A 9,054-nucleotide genomic window follows, 5' to 3' on the forward strand; every position below is an offset into this window, starting at 1 on the left:
TGTGTGTCTGTGTGTGTACATTTCCCTACCAAATTAATCTTTCAGTTTTCAGCCTACGGACTCGAGATTTGACATAAGGGGTATTGAGATTTGGGAAAATCCTTTTAATCGGTTTTCGGCGAGAAATTTGGCTGCAAGGCTTCAAAGTTCAACGATTTGACCTTTGAAAACTCTACCAAACTCCTCTGCAAATTTTGGGTCCAAACACTTATAATTGTAGATTATTTGGACATGGATCAAATTTTTTAATTTGATTTGAGCCCAGAACAATAAATGTTAAGGAATCAATATTGCGGTAAAATTAAAAAAAAAAAATGACCTCTGCGGTCTCTGCCCTATTACTCAGCCAAATTTTGGTTTAACTATTTGAAATTTGACATAAAATGTATTCAAACAACAGACAAGCTTTTTAATCGTTTTTTCGCCGAGAATTTGGCTGTTAAAAGGGTCAAAGTTCAAAAGATAAAACCTTTGCGGTCTCTAGCAAAATTTTCAGTCAATTTTGAGTTTAAACATTTAAAATTTTACATAAACGGTTTTCAGACATGCAGCAAGATTTTTAATCAGTTTTTGGGCGAGAATTTGGCTGCTAAGAGGTTGAAAGAGTTGACCTTTGCAGACTCTACGAAACTCCTCTGCCAAAAACTTGAAACTTTAGATGTAGGTTACCTGGATATGAGTCAAACTTTATATATATATATATATATATATATATATATATAGTCATCCACATGCAGTACTGTTTCGCTGTTTCACAGCTCATCAGTGCGGCTAGACAGGCAACCACCTCAAGCCAGGATTGAAACCCGACTGTCTGTATGGCAGTCAAGGCTCCTAACCATTACGCTATTGGCGGCCGCTGAACGAGTAGTGAATTTAACGATGTTTTGACATCGTCCGAAATACCGGCGCTCGATTTGTTTTTTACACAAAGAGCGTCGCTTATACGCTAATGGTAATTCGTGTATCACTTCTCAATATGCTCAACTCAAGGTGAGGAGCATTATAGTCATCCACATACAGTACTGTTTCGCTGCTTCACAGCTCATCAGTGCGGCTAGACAGGCAACCACCTCAAGCCAGGATTGAAACCCGACTGTCTGTATGGCAGTCAAGGCTCCTAACCATTACGCTATTGGCGGCCGCTGAACGAGTAGTGAATTTAACGATGTTTTGACATCGTCCGAAATACCGCCGCTATATTTCAATATTAACAAGAATGTATGGAAGGACATATTTACAATTAGATATTTAAAATGAAACATAAAAAGTTGAATTTCGTTATGAAATCAATAACCTGGAATAAGGTTTGACCTCGTTAGGGAGTCGGACTAATAAAGAAGAATTGTTCATATATTTCTCAGAACAGACGAGTTATAGGAGTAAGAGAATAGAACAGACAGAGAGAGTCTGAGAGTTAGAGTTTGATTGGAGAGTTGTCAGATCAGTCATGGAAGCATTTCGACTATCTAGAGAAAATATAAAAACAAAAGCGAAAAAAAGTGTGTACACCAAAAAAGACAACCATGGAAATAAATGTTACATATATAATATAAATCGGTCGTCGTGAGTTCTTCGGAGGGGAATGTCGTCCTGGCCGAAGAGCGAGTTAGAAAACTATACGTCAAAGAGCTTCAATATAGGAGAAAGCATGTGTCTTTTTGTCTGATGTGCTGTGACTATCAAGAAGTTATGTTTCTCTTTTATCTAGTTCCAAGCAAAACAAGATTTAATGTATATATATATATTACGTTAAATAACTGCCTCTCAAGTGTTTAATTGCCAGGTTCTGAACTGTCCGAATTCATATGTGTAAACACTCACACGCACCCGCATGCATAAATACTATTCAGCGGAATAGTGAAATGAATCCAATCACCTAATAAGAAGCCATATAAATTAATAAGTGATTAATTTACGCTCGTTTTTCAAAATATATGCCAATGAGTTAACCTTAATGTACTTGCTCGTACATCATGACTGAGTATATTAAAAGTTTGTTTTAATGATTTTAAATAGAGAAATAGGCTTTTAATATCAATGTCAGAGCGAAAAACCACTTTATAGGTCTCTCTCTCTCTCTCTCTCTCTCTCTCTCTCTCTATATATATATATATATAAGAGCAAATAGTTAATAAAACATGTTCAAAACACTTTGAAAAAGAGTTAAAACATATTTAATCTTAAAAGGAAACACTTAATAAGTGGATAGTCCTTAATCCGCGGTGTTTCGAAGAAATACTTTCCTTCTCATCAGACAGTAGGAATTAGCAAAATGCGGGATCGGATTTTGCATACAAAAGTATTTGATGAAACTGCAAGTAAGTCAAAGATCTTACTTGATAACAAAAAGTGAAGCAGAAGAAATATTGTGAAGAAAAAGGTGATTTAACCTGAATGGATAGTCTGGTATCCAATGACGGTAAAATCCCAAAATGTAAATCCAAGAAAGTTAATTAAATTTCCATTCGCACAAGTAAAATCCAAGGAAATCGCGTACTATATATATATATATATATATATATATATATATATATATATATATATATATATATATATATATATATATATATAACTATCCATCTACCTATCTAGATATCTGTACATGTTGCGTATACGCATACACAGATACATATTTCTAAACGATTATGCATTCATGTACAATTTTGTGTGTGTCTATATATGAGGAATGAAACAAATATGAAACGTTTGAACAATCCCGATAACGAAGCCTTATTCAGCGGAAAATAGCCGTGAGCAAAATAGCCGGGGGCAAAACCCAAGAGAAAATCTCCGAGTGTCCACGATATATAAGGCAACATCAATTACGATTTCCACAGGCCAGGAAATATTGAGCTGTTTCAGTAAACGGATAACGATGCCATCCACTTTTTTTATCGCTTTATTAATACAGAATCGAAAGAGAAGAAAACAGTTACATTTCTCTTTGCCCGGCATTTCTCCTGAAGGTGATCCACTTCCGTTAATCTTTTCATTCCAGTACAAAAAGGGCACGGGCGATTAATAATCGAATACAAAAGAGATTGTGTTACTTGTATTAAACAAATATCTAATAAATTAGCCATGTTTCTAATGAATATTCTACCGAATCTTACGTATTTTCATCAACAAATTAGTAGCGCAATCACATTGAAACACCGGTTCTCATTAGTTCACCGTAGTTAAGCAACTTTGACTTCAGAAAGTAACCGATGGGCGACTATTTGGGAATACTAATCGTTGCATGTTGAATGAGAACGGCATATTCCATAAAAAAATGCGACTATGAAGAAACACTTTAACAACCTAATCCACACACGAGTTGACACAACGAGACAACTGCCCCATTCTCAGCTGGACATTATGTTATCAATCATGACGAAGCTGTTTGGAGAGAATATACTTCATATATATTTATAACTATATAAAGTATATCTATATTTTTTTAATTCTAACGTTATTGGTTATATATGTGCATACATGTTTCAGCATTGATTACATTTAAAATCCAGCATCGTCAGGCCAAGCTGTTTATACGAATGGCCTGTTATTGCAAGATTAAACAAGGCCAATAGCTATTAGTCGTGTAATGAATGAATGCATGAATGTAGGATTGACATGAAATTCTTAAAGGTAAGCAAAAATGACCGAAAATGGGCTGAAATGACTTAAATAAATAAAAAGTAAATGAGTTAGAATGACTTTAATGAACTTAAGGATGAATTGAATGACCTTAAAAATGACTTGAATGCTTAAAAAATACTGGAATCCTGCAAAAATAACTTGAATGATCTGGAGAATGACTTCAATGGTTTTGAGACTGACTGATTGTAAAGTGCGTGATCATTTTACATTAACTTAATACAGAAAAATGATCTCCCACTTTATATCGCAAAGTTACAAACATAAGTACAGCATTTAGTAAGAACATATACTACAATTTGCTCTTGGCCAAAAGGCCCAAAAAAGGGTATTTATTTGCTCCCTCACCGATCAAATTAGGAACAAGGCCGATTTTTAATGTGAGGGGTGAAGGGGAAATGGGGACCAACTCCCCGGGGAGTAGGTGAACTGGATAATGACAATTGGTATGAAGTTGCCCCCTACATTGAACAAGGTCTTATATGTGGGGTTGCCCCCACATATGATCTTTGCTTGCAGTATCTGCTAGAACAGATGGTATTTATTTGCTCCCCCACTGAGCAAATTAGGCACAAGGCCGTTTTTAATGTGAGGTAAAAACCAGCTCCCCTAAAAGGGGTCACTCTGGTTACCAAAAATAATAATTGTCCCAGTATAGAGGGTTTCCCCTCCATTGACTGGTACAAATTATCTTAAGTGCAGTATCTGCTAGAACAGATACTACACTTTGATCTGGGCCAAAAGGCCAAGAAAACGGTATTTATTTGCTACTGCACATAGCAAATTAGGCACAAGACCGATTTTAAATGTGAGGAGTGAAGGTGAAATGGGGACCAACTCCCCGCGGAGTAGGAGTGCTGGATAGTGACAATTGGTATGAAGGGTTTGCCCTACATTGACCAAGGTCTTATATGTGGGGTTGCCTTTCATATATGGTCTTTGCTTGCAGTATCTGCCAGAACATTTACTACACTTTGATCTTGGCCAAAAGGCCAAGAAAGGGTATTTATTGGCTTCCCCACCGAGCAAATTAGGCACAAGGCCGCTTTTTAATGTGAGGAGTGAAGGTGAAATGGGGACCAACTCCCCGCGGAGTAGAAGTGCTGGATAGTGACAATTGGTATGAAGGGTTTGCCCTACATTGACCAAGGTCTTATATGTGGGGTTGCCTTTCATATATGGGCTTTGCTAGCAGTATCTGCCAGAACATTTACTACACTTTGATCTTGGCGAAAAGGCCAAGAAAGGGTATTTATTGGCTTCTCCAACCGAGCAAATTAGGCACAAGGCCGCTTTTTAATGTGAGGAGTGAAGGGAAATGGGGACCAACACTCCGGAGAGTAGGGGAGCTGGATAGTGACAATTGGTATGAAGGGTTGCCCCTACATTGTCAAAGGTCTTATATTGGGGGTTGGTATTTATTTTCTCCCCCACAGAGCTAATTAGGCACAAGGCCGATTTTTATTGTGATGAGTGAAGGGGAAATGGGGACCAACTCCCCGGGGAGTAGGGGAGCTGGATAGTGACAATTGGTATGAAGGGTTTCCCCTACATTGACCAATGTCTTATATATGGTGTTGCACACCTTTTTTTTTTACTCTATTCAATTCATGGAAATCGCATCAGAGAAGACACAAGGAGCTTAAAGCGATAGCACTTCACAGTCAAAAATTAGTATACGATGAATGCTATATGATTGAATCCAACAAGAAAACAACAATTCTTTAGCCTTTTCCAAGAAACATCACTCATGGAATGTAAGGACTAAAGAAAAATATAAGGGAAGCGAGTTACGAGGTTGCCGAATACAATTGATTGAACCCAATTTGATATTCTCCTCATAGCTAAACCAGTCGTTAAAGCGTCATACGTTTTCTAACAGTATTATTGCGTAAAAAGATGGAGTATTGCTCCCATATAAGAATCGACTTGGAAATCTTGATGGATGATCTCTTTAGTTTTTATAGAACCTTTCTAAGAAAAAAAGAGACACGTAGCTAGTCTCTTTATCGTTGTTCTTATAGAATGTGCTCGACTGAGCTCCAGTCGACATTACAGCAATAAATGGATTATCACAAGGAAAAAAAAGCGATTGGCAGATTTTCTACTAAAACGATTTCTTTGCAAGGGATTCTTACTGCGATAGAGCCCTCCTGCAGGTTACATTATAGTCGTTTTAAAATTCAATATAAACAGATTTTCGATACGAATCGCCGCCACAAGAATTCTTAGTCGTTCAATTATCCTCGAGTTTATTTGACCATGATTGTTTATCTTCCTAGTAACAAATGTGACCATTGCAGAATCGATAAGCCAACCACGTGGCAGCCATTTTATAATTTACTGTGATTTACATCGTCATCATTGATTAAACACGTTGTGGTTAAAGTAAGGTTCTTTACTGCGCAATGGAAAACGCAATAACAGCTGCAGTTTCCGTAGGATTTCGGAATTGCTCTATGTTTGGTAATTCCGTTGTACCAGGTTTAGACTAGAATGCCCCTCTTCGCCGATTTAAAATTTCATCTAAATAGAAAAACTATTTTTGAAAATCTATTCATAACATTAATGACGTTTGCTCTCTATAACTTTATTTCATCCATTAAAATGAGCCTGCAGATTCCTTGTATAAAATATTTCTTCAATTTTGATGTGTAATATAAATTCAAATAATATTTTATCTCTTTTTCTGATGTTAAAGCAATCTAAATAGTTTTGTAATCTAATACAAATGCTATTAGAAGATCTATGGTCAGTAGTGCCGTGTAAGGACGAGCATAACCATGCTGGAAGATGGCTCCCTTTCTGTTGGCTAGAGAATGTCATTTCCGGGTCAACATGAGTGAGAATATTGCTAAAATATATGAATGACACTTTAATAAATGTTATCAATTAATCGTGGTGATATGTTTAACTAATAACGATATGCATAAAATAAATAGCTATATTGTAAAATGTCATTTCTATAACCAGAAATAACGTTTGAACTGACCCGATATATATATATATATATATATATATATATATATATATATATATATAAACAAAACAAAATCATTAATGCCAATATTAATTAAAAAAGCTTATAATATATATATATGTTTTAAGATAAACAGTTAAATCTCTAACTTACGTTTAAAAATGTAGAAGCGTTTACAACTAGTTAAAATGTAAATAAAACCAACCATGAAGAAAGAAAAAAACACAAATGATATCATCTAAGCTTAACTGCGATAATAGAATAAAATGAGACCCTTTATCTCTTTTAATGAGTCAAAGATTATTTAATGAATGAACTTGTTTGCGAACTATTGAATCAAAGAAAAGATATTTTGCTCAATGACTTAAGAAAAGAAGAACTATAAATAGCGAGTGTTATATTAGTGATTTTGCAGGAATAAAAGAATCCCAAACGACTTTAATTGAAGAAGAAAATATTACCCTTTTACCAAGACTAGACATCGCGTCACAAGTTGATCGCAACGATCACTAACTTTACGTGAATTTACTTCAAACTTTTCCCACACCCACTGTATCATCTGCATCTGACCTCCAAGAATTATTTGTGTCTGCTGACATTAAAAGAATACAACAGCGAAAGAGATTTTCCTACACTGAACAAGTAATGTTGAAAAGTGAAACGTATTTAATGGCCAAAGAATCGAATGGTTAGATAAATATCAGAATCAATATGATTCCTTAGAAAGAGGATACATTTATAAATAAAGTAGACTGTTGTCTTATTTGTTAGATCCGAGACTTATGGAGTGGTATTTTACGAATGAGACTGTTCGTGAATTATTGTATTTAACATATGTTTTGCTGTAATTTTACTAAACATGTATTAGGTTGAACATTTCTGTGAAAGTTCTGAAGACATAAGATATTATGAGTATGCAAGTTGTATCTGAACTGGATCTTGTTTGTAACATTTCGAGACCATTTTTAAAGGCAGAGCTAAATCGTGACCTTCATAAATATAGATTCATGCTCTTGCACTGCAAAATGACGTCATGCCTAAAATTCTAGTAAGCAAGGTGTGTCGAACAGTGAGACTGTCAATAATAGATTTTTATAACATTTTTACAGATTGTTAGCTACTACTAACATGATTACTTTTATGGCCGTCTTTCTAATTCATTTTTTTTTAAATATAAAAGTCGTCTATTCCCTGAATTATATATTAAACTATTTTTATTAATATAATTTAAAGTATACATTTAATTATTTTTCACCATATTAAAATCAATAATCTTGTACAAAAACAAATTAATAAAACATGTTTAGGCTTTTGTTACTAATAAAAAAAACGTTAATTTTTTCACATAAAAATACCGTTTTCATTTGAAGAACACATCATAATATTCTGGAAATATCTAAGCATTTGCGCATATATACAAACAGTGTCAAAATACATACTTATAGCGAATGAGATACACAAAAGTTTGTTTCTTTCTACTAAAATAATTCGCCAGGCCAACTTTTAGTTTGACGAATTCTTTCGGGGGAAATTAAACACTTGCGATAACTATATATTTTATCCTACTGCAAAGCTGTAGAGTATTGAACACACACACACACATATATATATATATATATATATACATATATATATATATATATGTGTGTGTGTGTGTGTGTATGTATGTATAGGTGTTCAATACTCTACAGCCTTGCAGTAGTATAAAATATATACTTATCGCAAGTGTTTCATTTCCCCCGGAAGAATTCGTCAGACTTACTATACATATATATATATATATATATATATATATATATATATATATATATATATATATATATATATATATAACAAAAATTACAATTAAATTTACCAAAATGATCCAAGATGGTAAAATTAAATTATATTATAAATATTAAAGAATTAATATTTATAAAGTTATCTCAGCCAGATGTAAAAGCTCAATAAAACCAAATAGGAGATAGCGCTTATAATACCGGCACTGGATTATTTATCTTCCACCAGACTATTCATTCACGTGTAATCACCTTTTTCTTTACCATATTCCCTCTGCTTCACGTTTTTGTTATCAAGTAAGATCTTTGACTTACTTGTTGTTTCATCAAATACTTTTTTATGCAAAATCCGATCCCACATTTTGCTAATTCCTACCTTCTGATGAAAAGGAAAGTATTTCTTCGGAACTCCGCGGATTAAGGACTATCCACTTATCTAGCGTTTCCTTTTCAGATTAAATATATTTTTTAACTAATTTCAAAGTGTTTTTTAACATTTTTTATTAACTGTTTGCTCGTATATATATATATATATATATATATATATATATATATATATATATATATATATATACATATATGTATGTATATATATATATATATATATATATATACGATAGGGTTTAAAACAGAATGACATCTGAAGCAAAATGA

At 33.9% G+C, this 9,054-nt stretch overlaps 2 pseudogenes; both read right to left on the reverse strand.

The window, feature by feature from the left end:
• Positions 1-4,186: 4,186 nt before the first annotated feature.
• LOC145277196 (U2 spliceosomal RNA) lies at positions 4,187-4,400 on the reverse strand (annotated as a pseudogene).
• A 120-nt stretch (positions 4,401-4,520) lies between these two features.
• On the reverse strand, positions 4,521-4,646 carry LOC145277310 (U2 spliceosomal RNA; annotated as a pseudogene).
• Between the last annotated feature and the right edge of the window lie 4,408 nt (positions 4,647-9,054).

This window comes from Euprymna scolopes, chromosome 5, assembly GCF_053919585.1.
Source record: "Euprymna scolopes isolate OS-2025 chromosome 5, ASM5391958v1, whole genome shotgun sequence".
In the NCBI taxonomy this organism is placed as follows: Eukaryota; Metazoa; Mollusca; class Cephalopoda; order Sepiida; family Sepiolidae; genus Euprymna; species Euprymna scolopes.